At 40.3% G+C, this 17884-nt stretch overlaps 1 protein-coding gene across 3 annotated transcripts in view; it reads right to left on the reverse strand.

The window, feature by feature from the left end:
* The window catches only part of TOX (thymocyte selection associated high mobility group box), a 307493-nt gene that overhangs the window by 11160 nt on the left and 278449 nt on the right, over positions 1-17884 (reverse strand). The gene's annotated exons all lie outside the window — the stretch shown is intronic.

Below are 17884 nucleotides of genomic sequence, written 5' to 3' on the forward strand. Positions count from 1 at the left end.
TCTTACTTTTTGTTTTATAGTTGCTTAAACTTTTTAAACAGAAGAAAAATCACTCACAATTCCTATACTATCAAAATTATAAAATAGATGTTGTTGTAAAACGTTTTCACTTTTTATTTCTGAAGCCAATAATCACATCATTATCTAGTGACACGGTGTACACAGAGCAGTAGATAGGTATCCTGAGTGTGTGTGTGCACGTGTGTGTATGTGAAGACAAAAAGACATGTTCAGATATGTTCATACATTCATCTCAGGCATTCCAACAATATTTAAACAAGCCTAAAATACGTGAACCGTGAAATTCCAGATGTTCAAGCTGGTTTTAGAAAACGCAGAGGAACCAGAGATCAAATTGCCAGCATCCACTGGATCATCGGAAAAGCAAGAGAGTTCCAGAAAAACACCTATTTCTGCTTTATTGACTTCGCCAAAGCCTTTGACTGTGTGGATCACAAGAAACTGTGGAAAATTCTGAAAGAGATGGGAATACCAGACAACCTGACCTGCCTCTTGAGAAACCTGTATGCAGGTCAGGAAGCAACAGTTAGAACTGGACATGGAACAACAGACTGGTTCCCAATAGGAAAAGGAGTACATCAAGGCTGTATATTGTCACCCTGCTTGTTTAACTTCTATGCAGAGTACATCATGAGAAACGCTGGGCTGGAAGAAGCCCAAGCTGGAATCAAGATTGCCGGGAGAAATATCAATAAGCTCAGATATGCAGATGACACCACCCTTACGGCAGAAAGTGAAGAGGAACTAAAAAGCCTCTTGATGAAAGTGAAAGAGGAGAGTGAAAAAGTTGGCTTAAAGCTCAACATTCAGAAAACTAAGATCATGGCATCTGGTCCCATCATTTCATGGGAAATAGATGGGGAAACAGTGGAAACAGTGTCAGACTTTATTTTTTTGGGCTCCAAAATCACTGCAGAGGGTGACTGCAGCCATGAAATTAAAAGACGCTTACTCCTTGGAAGGAAAGTTATGACCAACCTAGATAGCATATTAAAAAGCAGAGACATTACTTTGCCAACAAAGGTCTGTCTGGTCAAGGCTATGGTTTTTCCAGTGTTCATGTATGGATGTGAGAGTTGGACTGTGAAGAAAGCTGAGTGCCTAAGAATTGATGCTTTTGAACTGTGGGTGTTGGAGAAGACTCTTGAGAGTCCCTTGGACTGCAAGGAGATCCAACCAGTCCATCCTAAAGGAGATCAGTCCTGACTATTCATTGGAAGGACTGATGCTGAAGCTGAAACTCCAGTACTTTGGCCACTTCATGCGAAGAGTTGACTCATTGGAAAAGACCCTGATGCTGGGAGGGATTGGGGGCAGGAGGAGAAGGGGACGACAGAGGATGAGACGGTTGGATCGCATCACCGACCTGATGGACATGGGTTTGAGTAAACTCCGGGAGTTGGTGATGGACAGGGAGGCCTGGCGTGCTGTGATTCCTGGGGTCGCAAAGAGTCAGAGACGACTGAGCGACTAAACTGAACTGAACTGAACTGAAAAGTGGTATACTGCGTTGGCTAAAATGTTTGTCCAGGTTTTTAGGTACCATCTTACAGAAAAAAGCCAAATGAATTTTTGGCCAGGCCAGTACTTATGTTACATTTAGAAATTACTAACTGTCATAGGTACAGATGCTCAGCAAGCAGGTGGGCTGGCTTCATGGACCAGAAGCCAGTTCTGGTGAGCAGTTTTACGGACAAAACAAGTTTTAGGGACTTTGCCCCCAACACAGTTTCCAAACTGTATTAGAGGGAGTTGTGGAAAAATAAATGTCCTTCAAAAACAATTTTCCATGACAAAATACGTGTGGGAAGAGCACTGGGTCACGGGAGGTTAGGAGGGCTCCTCTCCTGCAGGACTTGTCCGAGCCTTCAGTGTGTAATGCACACTGTGAATTTAGAGGGACTATCAGAGAAGTCTTTCCTCAGGGGGTCATTTCACTGAAATAGTTTTCAACTGGAAACTAATTCAGAAGATGAATTAATAAATTACACAAACATATCTAAAATGATAAATAGAACATACATTTCAATTTGAATAGTCATATCTCTTGCCTCAAATAAACTAATTTGTATTGCCCCCAAATACATACTTAAATCACATCTGTCTAGGTGTAATATCAAAATTATCCTTTGTTTCATGTTTACCAGAATACTATCTATACAGAGAATTTCATATTCTAGGTGACACCATTTCCCGAAGGAATTAGCAAATTGATAACTTCTCAACTGTAGCCTAGAATTGCTAAGGCATAGGGCTTCCCTGGTGGTCAGACAGTAAAGAACCTGCCTGCAATCCAAGAGACCCAGATTTGATCCCTGGGTTAAGAAGATCCCCTGGAGAAAGGAATGGCAACCGACTCCAGTATTCTTGCCTGGAGAATTTCATGGGCAGAGAAACCTGGTAGGCTACAGTCCATGGAACTGCAAAGAGTCGGACATGACTGAGTGACTAACACTTTCAGTTTTCTTCAGACACAGTAAGGCACAATTCAAAATAAACCACAAATCAAATTCTCCTGAATTCCACTTTCTAAACTGTGTAGAGATAAAGACAGACACACAGACACAGACAGAAACCTACTTGAGACACTTTATTGCCAACTTTGAGAAGATTCCCTTTTCTCATGGTAACTAAACATAAAATCAAGACTGCCAGGAGAAATATCAATAATCTCAGATATGCAGATGACACCACTCTTATGTCATAAAGTGAAGAAGAACTAAAGAGCCTCTTGATGAAAGTGAAAGAGAAGAGTGAAAAACTTGGCTTAAAGCTCAACATTCAGAAGACTAAGATCATGGCATCTGGTCCCATCACTTAATGGCAAATAGATGGGAAAACAATGGAAACAATGTTTATGTTTTGGGGCTCCAAAATCACTGCAGATGGTGACTGCAGCCATGAAATTTAAAGATGCTTGCTCCTTGGAAGAAAAGTTATGACCAACCTAGACAGCATATTAAAAAGCAGAGACATCACTTTGCCAACAATGGTCCGTCTAGTTAAAGCTATGGTTTTTCCAGTAGTCATGTATGAATGTGAGAACTGGACTATAAAGAAAGCTGAGTGCCTAAGAATTGATGCTTTTGAACTGTGGTTTTGGAGAAGACTCTTGAGAGTCCCTTGGACTGCAAGGAGATCAAACCAGGCAATCCTAAAGGAAATCAGTCCTGAATATACATTGGAAGGACTGACGCTGAAACTGAAACTTTAATCCTTCGGCCATCTGACATTAAGAACTGACTCACTGGAAAAGACCCTGATGCTGGGAAAGACTGAAGGCAGGAGGAGAGGGGGACGACAGAGGATGAGATGTTTGGATGGCATCACAGACTTGATGGACACGGGTTTGGGTGGACTCCGGGAGTTGCTGATGGACAGGGAAACCTGGTGTGCTGCAGTCCATGGAGTCACAAAGAGTTGGACATGACTGAGCGACTGAACTGAACTGAAATACAAAACATTTTGTCTATTCAGCCATTTGTTTGTCATTTGTCTTCTCCATTCTAAAGCATGAAGAGATCAGCACTGTTAAGCGTATTTTGAAAGAGTAGTATTTTTTAATCACTACAAGGACTATAACAAGTCAAACAAATTTCCAAAACTAAGGATTTAGACAATACTTGAAACAATTTTTAACACACACAGAGAAAAATTTTTAGGAAGTTACATGTTTTCCCTACACTTTTGAAGTCGCTGAATATGACAAGATAAGTAATCAAAGTAGCCATGTGCCTAAACATGGCAGGCACTGGACTGGGAGTTCTCTTCCTGCATTCTCTCTTCACCATAGTTTCCTGCACCATCAGGAAAGGATGTTTTTTGGGGGGCTGCATGGCTTGCGGGATCTTAGTTCCCCCACCAGGGACTGAAACTGTCCCTGGCAGTAAGAGTGCTGAATCCTAACCACTGGACTACCAGGGGATTCCCAGGAAAGGATTGTTTAAAGGTCGGGAGTAGAATCTTGTGTGTCCCGTGCATCTGTCACAGTGCCAAGTACAGAGAAGACAAACATATTTGCTGAGTGACTGAATGACTGTCCTTGAACAATACTGGGAGCAGTCACTGCTGCCCTTGCTGAGACTCCTGACGAGACATACCATTCCTCTTTCTAAGGAGTAGGTTTTCAAATCTTTGAAAACTCATAGAATATCAGATTGCTCTTCACCGTCTGTTCTCATCATGAACCACACCCTTTCGGAAGAAGTGGGAGATTACAAGCCTAGCTTTGCTCTTTAGTTGGATCCCACGGGCTCTGCTTCCCACTGGGCTGGCATGGATGGCAGGAAGCAGGGAGGCTTACTGTGTTTCACCCCTATCTTGAGAATTTGTATCTTTATGTAGAGATCCACTCATTTAGGCAGGGAAAAATCTTGCTTGGGCCTCACTTCTCAATAATTCTTAATCAGACTAATAAGCAGTCACAGAGTTGTTTCACTGTTTTGGAAGATAGGCAAAATGAGTTCATTTTCCATAGCAAAGTGTCATGAATTCATAATCTGATTAAATGGAAATATGAAGAAATCCTAAGTTTAATATACTCTCACCATCACTTTCTTCGAATTAAACTATGAAAGCAAGGCTTGCTGTTGTTGCATTAGTTGCTAAGTCGTGTCCGAGTCTTTCGCGATCTCATTTTGCAAATAATGATATTGTATATGAAGATTATTATGTCTGCCATTCAGAAACTAGAATTACTTCCTTATTCAAACTAAATCATTTCAATTTGTTTCTAATTCCAAATGCATTAACCACTTTTACTTAGTGGTGTGTGTTTCGTGTCAGTCACCTGCCAAATGCAATCCCATCAGTGTATACACAACTGAAAATCAGCCCTTGAATGTGACATTTTCATGGGGGTGAGTGTGTACTTGCTACTGGTTTATGAGTAAGTTCTAGTTCCTGTTTTCTTTTGGGCCACTGATTCTAAAAGATGTTTTCTATAAGCAAAATGGTGTGTGTGTGTTCAGGGAGAGGGGCAAGGAGAGATGTTTTGGGTCTTTCCAGTAGTCTTTCACAAAGGATACAACTCTATAAACATCAAACTACTTCGTATTAATCAAGTTGTTGATTGCCCGAGATAATTTCAATCCCATTTACTTTGTATTATGAAGATAATATTGCATAGTGTATAAATGCTCCCTTTCTAGGATGATAAGTGCTATAAAAATGAAAGATTGACAAAGCAATTGTTATTTAAAATAGCAAAGCATAAACATAAGACATAAAGCTCAGTGGAAGCAACAATATAGGAGTTGCTGAACCAAATCAGATTAATAGTCCATCTAATTTGATTCTTGTTTCCAGCACTGACCAATACTTGATGCATTGGAAATTAGACAAAATTTATGCACTTACTCAATTGCGCATTGTTACTTCTGGAAGGAAAATTTCTTGGTACTTGCAGGTGATTAGCTTACACCCTGAAGCATGAGATTTTATTATCTTTAAATCACGATCTGGGCTTACAGAGCTGCAAATTTTATGTGAACAGTCATAAATTGATCCATCCTATTTTCAAATTCAGAGTGTCTCAATAGCTCTCCTTGGCATGAATTCTATAAGTTACTCTCATCTTGTAAAAAGAAATGATTTGGTTTGAATTTAGTCCCTTTTAATTGAACTGAGGATTGTATTTATTATTGGTCATGACAATAAACTGAGAACTTTCTTTAGTTCAGCTTTGTCCTTTATCATCCATTATAAAAAGATTCCATCAATTCTGTAAGTTTTGGCTCAAATCAGAGACAAAATCTCCAACTTGGTGTGTGACCTTGAAGTCATGAATCTGATTACTTACACTGAACATACCAGAGCATACTTGTCCAAATGTTGTCTCTTTCCAGGCTGGAGCTTCCGAGCAGCTGTATGCTTATTTCAATAATGCTGCTTTTACTTGGAATAAATATCAGGGAACTTCCCTACAGGATTCTCCCCAGTGCCCGTGAGACACCGCTTTACATATCCTTAGCCAGCTCTCTGTCTTTGGGTGGTGAATTTGGTTTTTGGAAACAGCTAATGGTCACTGGAAGCCAAGTCTGTGGGATGTACATGGGTGATATTTGAGAAAAAGAATGAGGTGTTAAAACAATGTTACAAGATTGATTTGCTAGTGGCTCATAATTTGCTGAGTACAGTTCTAAAAGAGGAGTTTCAAAAATCTTTTGAACTCTGGGGGCAATAATAAAATAAGTTTGTAGCCTCCCTAGGTGACACCTTTGAATGCAACACTCATTTTGGGAATATCAATTCTGGTCTATGCGGTAAAATGAAACTAGTTCCAATTGCTTTAAAGTTATACATTGTTTTTCAATCTGTTGAGACTCAGGTCTGAGGAGTTTCTGAGTCTATGTAAAAACTCTGATTCCTTAAGCTTTACTTAGACCAACTTCAAATGACCTTAAATAGCATGTAAAACCACTCCAGCCCAGAAGCCATAGGCTCCACAATGGCATATATTCTTAGTCCTCAGACTCTTTGTACGCTTCCTCGATTAAAGGGTCATAAAGGCCATTTCAATTAAGGAACCCTCATAGGTGATTTTTAAAAACTGTTTAGATCATTTCTTATCTTTATAAAAGAATATATCTATGAAGCAAATTTTTCTTACATTAATGCCACTTAAAAAATTTCTTTATATCAAAGCAGCTGTGTAGACACCTAGACTATGATACAGCTAAATCCTGAATCATACACAAAACTTTCCTACTTCTTTGTGCACCTATCAATAATGTTAAAAATAAACTTGATAATAATAATAATAGCTGGTATTTATTAAGTACTTTCCTGTGTTCAAGATGTCAAACCATGCAGTTTATATGAGTTTCCTATTTTATTTTTATGGAAAGCTAATGATGTAGGTCCCATTATCTACTATTTGATACATGAGTAAACTGAGACTTTAAATAGCTGAAAAACGGGCATAAAGGCAAGCAGTTAGGAAGTGAGAAATCTGGAATCTGAACCCAGATGGAGCTGCCCTGAGTGCCTGAGGATATTTCTGCCCTCTGAGGACTCTTTCTGTGCAACATTGGTGGTGCCTTGGAGGTTCTTTAATGTTCCCCTTGGTGCCTGTGGAAGCACAGATGCTGAAGAAGCCTTCAAGATCTTCTCCAAAACTTCTTTATAAACCTTTGCTTCCTGCTTTTAAATTTCTCAATGGAAAGAAATTGTTTGCCTAAACAATCTAAGAGTTTGGGAATGCTCCCTGTTCAGATTAAATTCCTTTAGGGTGACATGGTATCTCCATTCTTTTTCTGGAATTGCTGCCCATGCCTGACACCCGTCATGGGGTGAACATGCCCGTATCTTTCATGTCAAATCCACTCTTCTCTGCTACTATCTCCTGCCCTCTCTTTCAACCACTTGGTGACTCTTTCCTCTGAAATCTCTCCAACTTCTCTCTTTATAGAGTGTAAAACTGAAAAGTCAGTTCTTCCAGGCCTAATCCAGCCTGTGTCTACAGCACCCAATGACCCCTTTCCTGTGACCCTCAATGCGCATGTTTTTCCATGGTAGAGTGGCCTGTGCCCGAGCAGATCTAACTGTGGGAAGTTGTCACTGGTTCCACATGACCAGGCAAAGCATGTGTGCAGCTAAACAGCATGGCACAGAAGGGAGCTCCTCAAACATTCTGCAGGCCCCAGACTCCTCTGAGGGTCTCGGGCCAGGCTCTGGTGGTGGGCAGCCTTCTATCCCTCAACCCCAGCATCATTTAACCAGAACGGCTTTACTCTTGGCTAGCTAATTTGTAAGAGTTGGCATAGAATTTTACTGAGGATAAGAGGTTGTAGGTCTAAAGATATAAAACATGACAGTCACTCAGAGTAGAGAAAAGCCTATAAGCTTTGGAACGAGAGAGTGAGGGGTCTGAGCTTTCCCTCTGCTACCGCCAGCCTCTCCTTGGTCTCTTAGACTTCAAGTCATATAGTCTCTGCCTAGAGACTGTGCAGAAAATGGGGCTAAATCTTACTTTGTAGGGTTATTGTGATGATGAATAGAAATATATGTAAAATACTGAGCACAGCATGTGACACATAGTAGCTACTTGATGGCAAGGTGCCATTTGTATGTTTGTTCCAGAAGAAAATTCAGTGTCCAGCTGGGAGTGTGTCTGTATTGTCATTTTCAAGTACGAAGGTCAGAATATGCTACTACAACTGAGTTTTTTTTTGGGGGGTGGGGTTAACTTCAATTTTTATCCAGGTCTGACGTCATGTTAACTAGTATGCTGGGTTAGGTGGTATATAACTCATTTAAGCGAAAATGTAATTGAAAGGAGAGGAATACTGTTAATCCTGTGACTCAGTCTCATGGGTGGAGCCAATGTTCATTGACTGTTCCTATTTTTTGATTATGTTGTATAGCAAGCATAGTTTCAAGCCTCTCAAGTATCACAGAATACTTTACTTTGATCTGCACTGCTCATCGCTGGGCTCTCAGCACTGAGCCCTGTGCCTGATGTGGGACAGGGGTTGTGCATCCCTGGCTGGGGTGCAGAGTAGGGCCTGGAGTGAGAGCACGGAGAAGTAGCCAATCTGACACTGCTGCGCGTTAGTGAGGGCAAGAGCTGCTGGCCCAGGAATGCAAAGCCACATTGGATGAAACAAATGCACTGCATAGAACACTGCTACCAAAATGTGCATGGGTAAATCAAGGAGGGGTAAATCAAATTTGAGCATTCTTTGGCATTGCCTTTCTTTGGGATAGGAATGAAAACTGACCTTTTCCAGTCCTGTGGTCACTGCTGAGTTTTCCAAATTTGCTGGCATATTGAGTGCAGCACTTTCATAGCAACACCTTTTAGGATTTGAAATAGTTCACCTGGAAACCCATCACCTCCACTAGCTTTGTTCGTACTGATGCTTCCTAAGGCCCACTTGACTTTGCATTCCAGAATGTCTGGCTCTAGGTGAGTGATCACACCATCGTGACTATCTGGGTCGTGAAGATCTTTTTTGTACAGTTCTTCTGTGTATTCTTGCCACCTCTTCTTAATATCTTCTGTTTCTGTTAGGTCCATACCATTTTTGTCCTTTATTGTGCCCATCTTTGAATGAAAAGTTCCCTTGGTATCTCTCATTTTCTTGAAGAGATCTCTAGTCTTTCCCATTCTATTGTTTTCCTCTATTTTCTTTGCACTGATCATTGAGGAAGGCTTTCTTTTTTTTTTTTTTTTTTTTTTTTTTTTTTTTTTTTTTTTTTTTTTTTTTTTTTTTTTTTTTTTTTTCCAGTGGGTTTTGTCATACATTGATATGAATCAGCCATAGATTACACTTATTCCCCATCCCGATCCCCCCTCCCACCTCCCTCTCCACCCGATTCCTCTGGGTCTTCCCAGTGCACCAGGCCGGAGCACTTGTCTCATGCATCCCACCTGGGCTGGTGATCTGTTTCACCATAGATAGTATACATGCTGTTCTTTTGAAACATCCCACCCTCACCTTCTCCCACAGAGTTCAAAAGTCTGTTCTGTATTTCTGTGTCTCTTTTTCTGTTTTGCATATAGGGTTATCGTTACCATCTTTCTAAATTCCATATATATGTGTTAGTATGCTGTAATGTTCTTTATCTTTCTGGCTTACTTCACTCTGTATAAAGGGCTCCAGTTTCATCCATCTCATTAGGACTGATTCAAATGAATTCTTTTTAACGGCTGAGTAATATTCCATGGTGTATATGTACCACAGCTTCCTTATCCATTCATCTGCTGATGGGCATCTAGGTTGCTTCCATGTCCTGGCTATTATAAACAGTGCTGCGATGAACATTGGGGTGCATGTGTCTCTTTCAGATCTGGTTTCCTCAGTGTGTATGCCCAGAAGTGGGATTGCTGGGTCATATGGCAGTTCTATTTCCAGTTTTTTAAGGAATCTCCACACTGTTTTCCATAGTGGCTGTACTAGTTTGCATTCCCACCAACAGTGTAAGAGGGTTCCCTTTTCTCCACACCCTCTCCAGCATTTATTGCTTGTAGACTTTTGGATAGCAGCCATCCTGACTGGTGTGTAATGGTACCTCATTGTGGTTTTGATTTGCATTTCTCTAATAATGAGTGATGTTGAGCACCTTTTCATGTGTTTGTTAGCCATCTGTATGTCTTCTTTGGAGAAATGTCTGTTTAGTTCTCTGGCCCATTTTTTGATTGGGTCATTTATTTTTCTGGAATTGAGCTGCAGGAGTTGCTTGTATATTTTTGAGATTCTTATCTCTCCTTGCTATTATCTGAAACTCTACATTCAAATGGGTATATCTTTCCTTTTCTCCTTTGCCTTTCACGTCTCTTCTTTTCATAGCTATTTGTAAATCCTCCTCAGACAGCCATTTTGCCTTTTTGCATTTCTTTTTCTTGGGGATGGTCTTGATCATTTGAAAAGATCCTGATGCTGGGAAAGAATGAATGTGGGAGAAGGGGACAACAGCAGATGAGATGGTTGGATGGCATCACCGACTCAATGGACATGAATTTGAGTAAACTCCGGGAGTTGGTGATGGACAGGGAGGCCTGGAGTGCTGCGGTCCATGGGGTCACAAAGAGTTGGACACGAATGAGCGACTGAACTGAAATTAAATTTGCCTCAACAATTTAGTTAAATGGACACCGAGTTTTGGCTGATACAGTATTTCACTGACTAAAGGACCATAGGAAACCACCAATAAACAAAAAGACAATCTATGGAATGGGAGAAAATATTTGCAAATGATGAAACTGATAAGGGGTTAACGTCCAAAATAAACAAACAGCTCATACAACTAAATATCAAAAAACCAAACAATCCAATCAAAAAATGGGTAAAAATCTAAATAGACATTTCTCCAAAGAGGACATACAAATGGCTGACAGGCATATGAAATGATGCTCAATGTGGCTAATTATTAGAGAGATGCAAATCAAAACCACAATGAAGTACCATTTCACATAAGTCAGAATGGCCATCATCAAAAAGTCTACAGATAATAAATGCTGAAGAGCATGTGGAGAGAAGGGAACCCTCCTGAACTGTTAGTGGGAAAGTAAATTAGTGCAGTCACTATGGAAATCAATGTGAAAGTTCCTTAAAAAACTAAAAATAGAGCCACCATATGATCCAGCAATCCCACTCCTGGGCATATACTCAGAAAAGATGAAAACTCTAATGAAAAAAGGTACATGTACCCCAGTGTTCACAGCAGCATTATATGCAAAAGCCAAGACATGGAAACAATCCAAAAGCCCATTAACAGATGAGTGGTTTAAGAAGATGTATTTAAGAAGATACATATATATATATGTAATGGAATACATATATACATATGTAATGGAATACATATATATATGTAATGGAATATATATCTAGGTGCCTATATATATATATAATGGAATAGTACTCAGCTACAAAAAGAATGAAAGATTGCCATTTCCAGTAATGTGGATAGACCTAGAGAGTATCATACTTAGTGAAGTATGTCAGAAAAAGACAAATATTATAGGATATCACTTATAGGTGGAAAAAAATGAAATGGTTCTATATATAAAACAAATAGACTCACAAATGTAGAAAACAAACTTAGGGGAAAGGGAGTGGGGGTTGGGGGTATAAATTACAAGTATGAGAATGATGGATACAAACTACTATACATTAAATAGATAAGCAGCAGGGATTTGCTATATAAAGTGGAACTATATTTAATATCTTGCAATAACCTATAATGGGTTTCCCTGGTGGCTCCATGGTAAAGAATGCAGGAGACGTGGGTTCAATCTCTGGGTTGGGAGGATCTCCTGGAGAAGGAAATGGCAACCCACTCCAGTAGTTTTGCCTGGAGAATCACATGGACAGAGGATTCTGTTGGCTACAGTCCATGGGGGTCACAGAGAGTCGGACACAATTGAGTGATTGAACAACAAGAATAACCTATAATAGAAAATAACCTGAGAAATATATATGATTGAATCACTTTGCTATTCACCTGAAGCTAACACAATATTGTACATAGACTGTGCTTTAAGTGAGCTGAGAAGAGAGAAAGTAGGTGTTACACCTGACTTGTTGGGCAGGGCGTGTTTCAGGGAAGCAGGTGAGGTGCACCATCAGGATCTGGGAACAGAACAGCCCAGCACAAGGACTGATGAAGGCAGGTCAAGTGCCGGGCTCGGGGACTTGCTACCTGTGTGATACTTTTCCTCTTTTGTGAAATGTTAATAATCAGGCCTACTTTGAGGAATAAGATATGGGAGGTGAGCGAAGTCATTCACAAAAAGTTATCTCTTTTTTTCCCTTTAACTTTTTATTTTGTATTAGGGTATATAGCTGGGTAACAATGCTGTGATTGATTCAGGTGGACAGCAAAGGGATTCAGCCATATCTATACATGTATCCACTCTCCCCCAACCTGCCTCCCATCCAGGCTGCCACATGACAGTGAGTAGAGTTCCCTGTGCAGTAGGCCCTTGCTGGCTATACGTTTTAAATGCAGCAGTGTGTACATATTGATCCCAAACTAACTATCCCTTCCCTCTATCCTTCCCCTGGCAACTATAAATTCGTTCTCTAAGTCTATGAGTCACTTTCTGTTTCGTAAGCTCATTTCTTTTTAGATTCCACAAATAAGGGATGCCACGTTATCTTTTAAAACATAAATCCAACCCAGCCATCCCCTACTGGAACCCACTCAGTGGTGTCCCTTTGTACAGAGTGTGAAACCCAGCTCCTTTCACTGACCTGCAGGGCCTGCGTGACTTGGCCATTAACCATCTTCCCAGCCCAGCTTCATCTCAAACCACCCTCCCCTGTTTACTCAGCTCCAGCCTCACTGATTTCCTCAGTCTGAGGAGGTATTTTGTCCCTCAAGCCTGCCTGTGCCACACCGCCTGGCCAGCTGTCCTGGGCCCTCTGTGTCCTGAGAGCTCCTGTCGCCCCCTGTCTCAGCTCCAGCGTCACATCTTCAGATTGCGCAGGAGACCGTTCTGGCAGATGCCTTCATTTCCCAGAAGGCTTTGACTCACAAAGATCTCGGTCATTTACGAACTTCTATTTTCACTAGTGATCTCCCTGAACAAGAGAAAGCTCTCTAAGTGTGGGGGACACACCTGCCCGTTTTTCTGTGTCCAGCAGTCGTCTACGCGTGGCCCAGTGCTCGGCACAGACTACGTGCCCAGGGAAATTTACCAAATGATCGCATGAATGAGTGAATGGGAAAGATAGAGCTTGGCTGGCACACTGTAGTTATTTGGAATCGTGACTGTTATTATCATGTAGCATTTTATGACTGTGTATGTGGATCTTCAGCTCTTTCAAAATAGAGAAATAATTTATAACTTATTAAAAATAACACAGGAAAATATATATGTAAATATGAATGGCTGTTATTTTCCTTGTGATAATTTTAAATGGAAAAGCAGTAGGTTTTTACATAAGCTTCTGCATGCAATCAGTGGATAGGCCAGTAAATTTTCTGCAAGTGCATGCAAGGTTATACTGCAAATAGCCCATTCATATCCAACACCAGACGGCCATTTTTCTAACGTGGAGAGGGTGTTTATAACTTTTCTTCAATTTGTATACATATTGATACAATAGATAGTTGTACATAAATAGACATTCACCAGCTCCAGCAAAATTCCTGCTGCCAAAGAGAAGAAAAACCTCAGAGTAAGCTGCAAAGAAAGTGCTTGGTTTTTTAAATGTAGAAATGGCAATTCACAGCATTTATACAAATTGCCATGTACTGAGGGTTGCAACTCCAAGAATGAATAGTAAGAAAAGTTGCAGCTAAGAGCAAATCTGAGAACTCTTGTTTTGAAAGTAAAGGCTTAGTCAGTCCTATAGCATTCTGGCAATCTGCATAATATTAACCAGAGTGTTTTGTATTGGGACCAAGACTTTATGTATTGATTTTTTTGTATGTAAAATGTCCTGACTAAAACTTCTCTTTAAAATGCTCAAGAAGAAACTTACCTTGGATGAAACAAGAATTCATATGCCCCCTCACATAAGAAAAGCAATGCCAAAGAATGCTCAAACTACCGCACAGTTGCACTCATCTCACACGCTAATAAAGTAATGCTCAAAATTCTCCAAGCCAGGCTTCAGCAATATGTGAACCATGAACTTCCAGATTTTCAAGCTGGTTTTCGAAAAGGCAGAGGAACCAGAGATCAAATTGCCAACATCCACTGGATCATCGGAAAAGCAAGAGAGTTCCAGAAAAACACCTATTTCTGCTTTATTGACTATGCCAAAGTCTTTGACTGTGTGGAACACAATAAACTGTGGAAAATTCTGAAAGAGATGGGAATACCAGACCACCTGACCTGCCTCTTGAGAAACCTGTATGCAGGTCAGGAAGCAACAGTTAGAACTGGACATGGAACAACAAACTGGTTCCAGATAGGAAAAGGAGTACGTCAAGGCTGTATATTGTCACCCTGCTTGTTTAACTTCTATGCAGAGTACATCATGAGAAACGCTGGGCTGGAAGAAGCACAAGCTGGAATCAAGATTTCTAGGAGAAGTATCAGATATGCAGATGATACCACCCTTATGGCAGAGAGTGAAGAAGAACTAAAGAGCCTCTTGATGAAAGTGAAACAGGAGAGGGAAAAAGTTGGCTTAAAGCTCAACATTCAGAAAACTAAGATCATGGCATCTGGTCCCATCACTTCATGGGAAATAGATGGGGAAACAGTGGAAACAGTGTCAGACTTTATTTTTCTGGGCTCCAAAATCACTGCAGATGGTGATTGCAGCCATGAAACTAAAAGACGCTTACTCCTTGGAAGAAAAGTTATGACCAACCTAGACAGCACATTAAGATTGCTGGGAGAAATATCAATAGCCTCAGATATGCAGATGACACCACCCTTATGGCAGAAAGTGAAGAGGAACTAAAAAGCCTCTTGATGAAAGTGAAACAGGAGAGTGAAAAAGTTGGCTTAAAGCTTAACATTCAGAAAACTAAGATCATGGCATCTGGTCCCATCACTTCATGGGAAATAGATGGGGAGACAGTGGAAACAGTGTCAGACTTTATTTTTTTGGGCTCCAAAATCACTGCAGATGGTGACTGCAGCCATGAAATTAAAAGACGCTTACTCCTTGGAAGGAAAGTTATGACCAACCTAGATAGCAAATTAAAAAGCAGCGACATTACTTTGCCAACAAAGGTCCGTATGGTTTTCCAGTGTTCATGTATGGATGTGAGAGTTGGACTGTGAAGAAAGCTGAGCACTGAAAAATTGATGCTTTTTGAACTGTGGTGTTGGAGAAGACTCTTGAGAGTCCCTTGGACTGCAGGGAGATCCAACCAGTTCATCCTAAAGGAGATCAGCCCTGGGTGTTCATTGGAAGGACTGATGTTGAAACTGAAACTCCAATACTTTGGCCACCTCATGTGGAGAGCTGACTCATTTGAAAAGACCCTGATGCTGGGAAAGATTGAGGGCAGGAGGAGAAGGGGACGACAGAGGATGAGACTGTTGGATGACATCACCGACTCAATGGACATGAGTTTAGGTAAACTCTGGCAGTTGGTGATGGACAGGGAGGCCTGGCGTGCTGCGGTTCATGGGGTTGCAAAGAGTCAGACACAACTGAGTGGCTGAACTGAACTGAACTGAACTTACATCTTGGGTATATTAATCTGCATGATACCAAATGAGTATATAACCCAATTGTTGGATGGATTTGTTAGTTTGGTGCAAAAGTAACTTAGGTTTTGTACTGTTGAAATTTGCCATTTGATATTGGAATACATTCTTAATTAAATGTGGTTATGTTATACATTATTTTAATGCACATTTCTCACTTTATGTTTTTTTGCTAATGAGTTATTACTTTCTGTTTATTTTATATTTATTCTAGATTATAGAAACGATGTTAGACAAAAAGCAAATTCAAGTAGTTTTTTCATTCGAGTTCAAAATGGATTGTAAAGCAGCGGAGACAACTAGCAACATCAACAATGCATTTGACTCAGGAACTGCTAATGAACATATAGGGAAGTGGTGGTTCAAGAAGTTTTGCAAAGGAGAGGAGAGTCTTGAAGATGAACACCACAGTGGCCTGCTACTGGAAGTTGACAACAACCAGTTGAGAGGATCATCGAAGCTGATCCTGTTACAACTACATAAGAAGTTGCTGAAGAACTCAAATGTCAACCATTGTATTGTCATTTGGCATTCGAAAGAAACTGGACAGGTAAAAAAGCTCAATAAGTGGGTGCCTCATGAGCTGACCACAAGCCAAAAAAATCGTTTTGAAGTGAAATATTCTCTTATTCTATGCAAAACCAATGAACAATTTCTCCATTGGATTGTGATGTGCAATAAAAAGTGGATTTTATATGACAGTTGGTGATGACCAACTCAGTGGCTGGACAGAGAAGATGCTCCAAAGCACTTCCCAAAGTCAAACTTCCACCAAAAGAAGGTCATGGTCACTGGTGGTCTGCTGCCAGTCTGATCCACTACAGCTTTCTGAATCCTGAGAAAATCATTATAGCTGAGAAGTATGCTCAGCAAATCAATGAGATGCACTGAAAATGGCAACACCTGCAGCAGGTATTGGTTAACAGAATGGACCCAATTCTTCTCTATGACAATGCCTGACTACACATTGCACAACCAATGCTTCAAAAGTCGAATGAATTGGGCTATGACGTTTTGCATCATCTGCCGTATTCCCCTGACTTCTCACGACTACCACTTCTTCAGGCACCTCAACAACTTTTTGTCGGGAAAACAACTTCCACAACCAGCAGGAGGCAGAAAATGCATTCCAAGAGTTTTCTGAATCCCGAAACATGCATTTTTATGCTACAGGAAAAAATAAACTTATTTCTCTTTGGCAAAAATGTGTTGATGGTAATGGTTCCTATTTTGATTAACACAGATGTGTTTGAGCCTAGTTATGATAATTTAAAATTCATGGTCCAAAACTGCAATTATTTTTATACCAACCTAGTAGTATCGGACCAATCAAACCCTAAATATTCATTAGGAGGACTGATGTTGAAGCTGAAACTCCAGTACTTTGATCACCTGATGTGAAGAGCTGACTCGCTGAAAAAGACCCTAATGCTGGGAAAGACTGAGGGCATGAGGAGAAGGGGACAATGGATGATTAGATAGCATCAGTGATTCAATGGGCATGAGTTTGAGCAAACTTCAGGAGATAATGAAGGACAGGAGGCCTGGTGTGCTGCAGTTCATGGGGTCACAAAGTCAGACACAACTGAGTGACTGAACAACAACAAATAGTATTTTGCACCTTGTTTTTCTGCTATAATTTTACATACATGCTATGAATTTTATAATTATACAGAAATGTGTAATGGTATCAGCAGAAAATACAAACAGCTTAGAAAAGAGAAAAATTAGAAAGTGTAAGATCCATAGTGAGATAATACAGATAAGGTAGGAATTTTAAGGTTAAATAATAATATTCAGTTTTCCCACAATGTCATACTTTAGAAGTGGAACAGGCTGCGTGAGGCCAACAGAGCTGAAATTTCTTATGCATTTGTATTTTGTGCTCCTTTTTCTTCTGCACATCATATATTCCATATACATATTCCCCAAGGAAAACTAACTTACATAATTACTTTAGAGTTGTTGGAGGGGAGTGGGTATTTGTGGATAAAAGAAACAGTATTTTTCATGGGTGAATGGACTAAAGTCCAGAGCCTCACCCGATGCTGAGCCAAATACCAGCTACATCTGGACTTATGATGACACAGTGTCCAGTCTTCACAGCCTCAGCCTCAGTAGCCTCTGAGACTACTCCCTGAGAAATCTATACAGGGAAATATAGATTTAATAACCCAATACCAAACAGAGTTAACTCCTGAGTTTTTATTATAGCAAGGGCTCATATTTGAGATA

This window comes from Cervus canadensis, chromosome 12 (assembly GCF_019320065.1).
Source record: "Cervus canadensis isolate Bull #8, Minnesota chromosome 12, ASM1932006v1, whole genome shotgun sequence".
Classification (NCBI taxonomy): domain Eukaryota; kingdom Metazoa; phylum Chordata; class Mammalia; order Artiodactyla; family Cervidae; genus Cervus; species Cervus canadensis.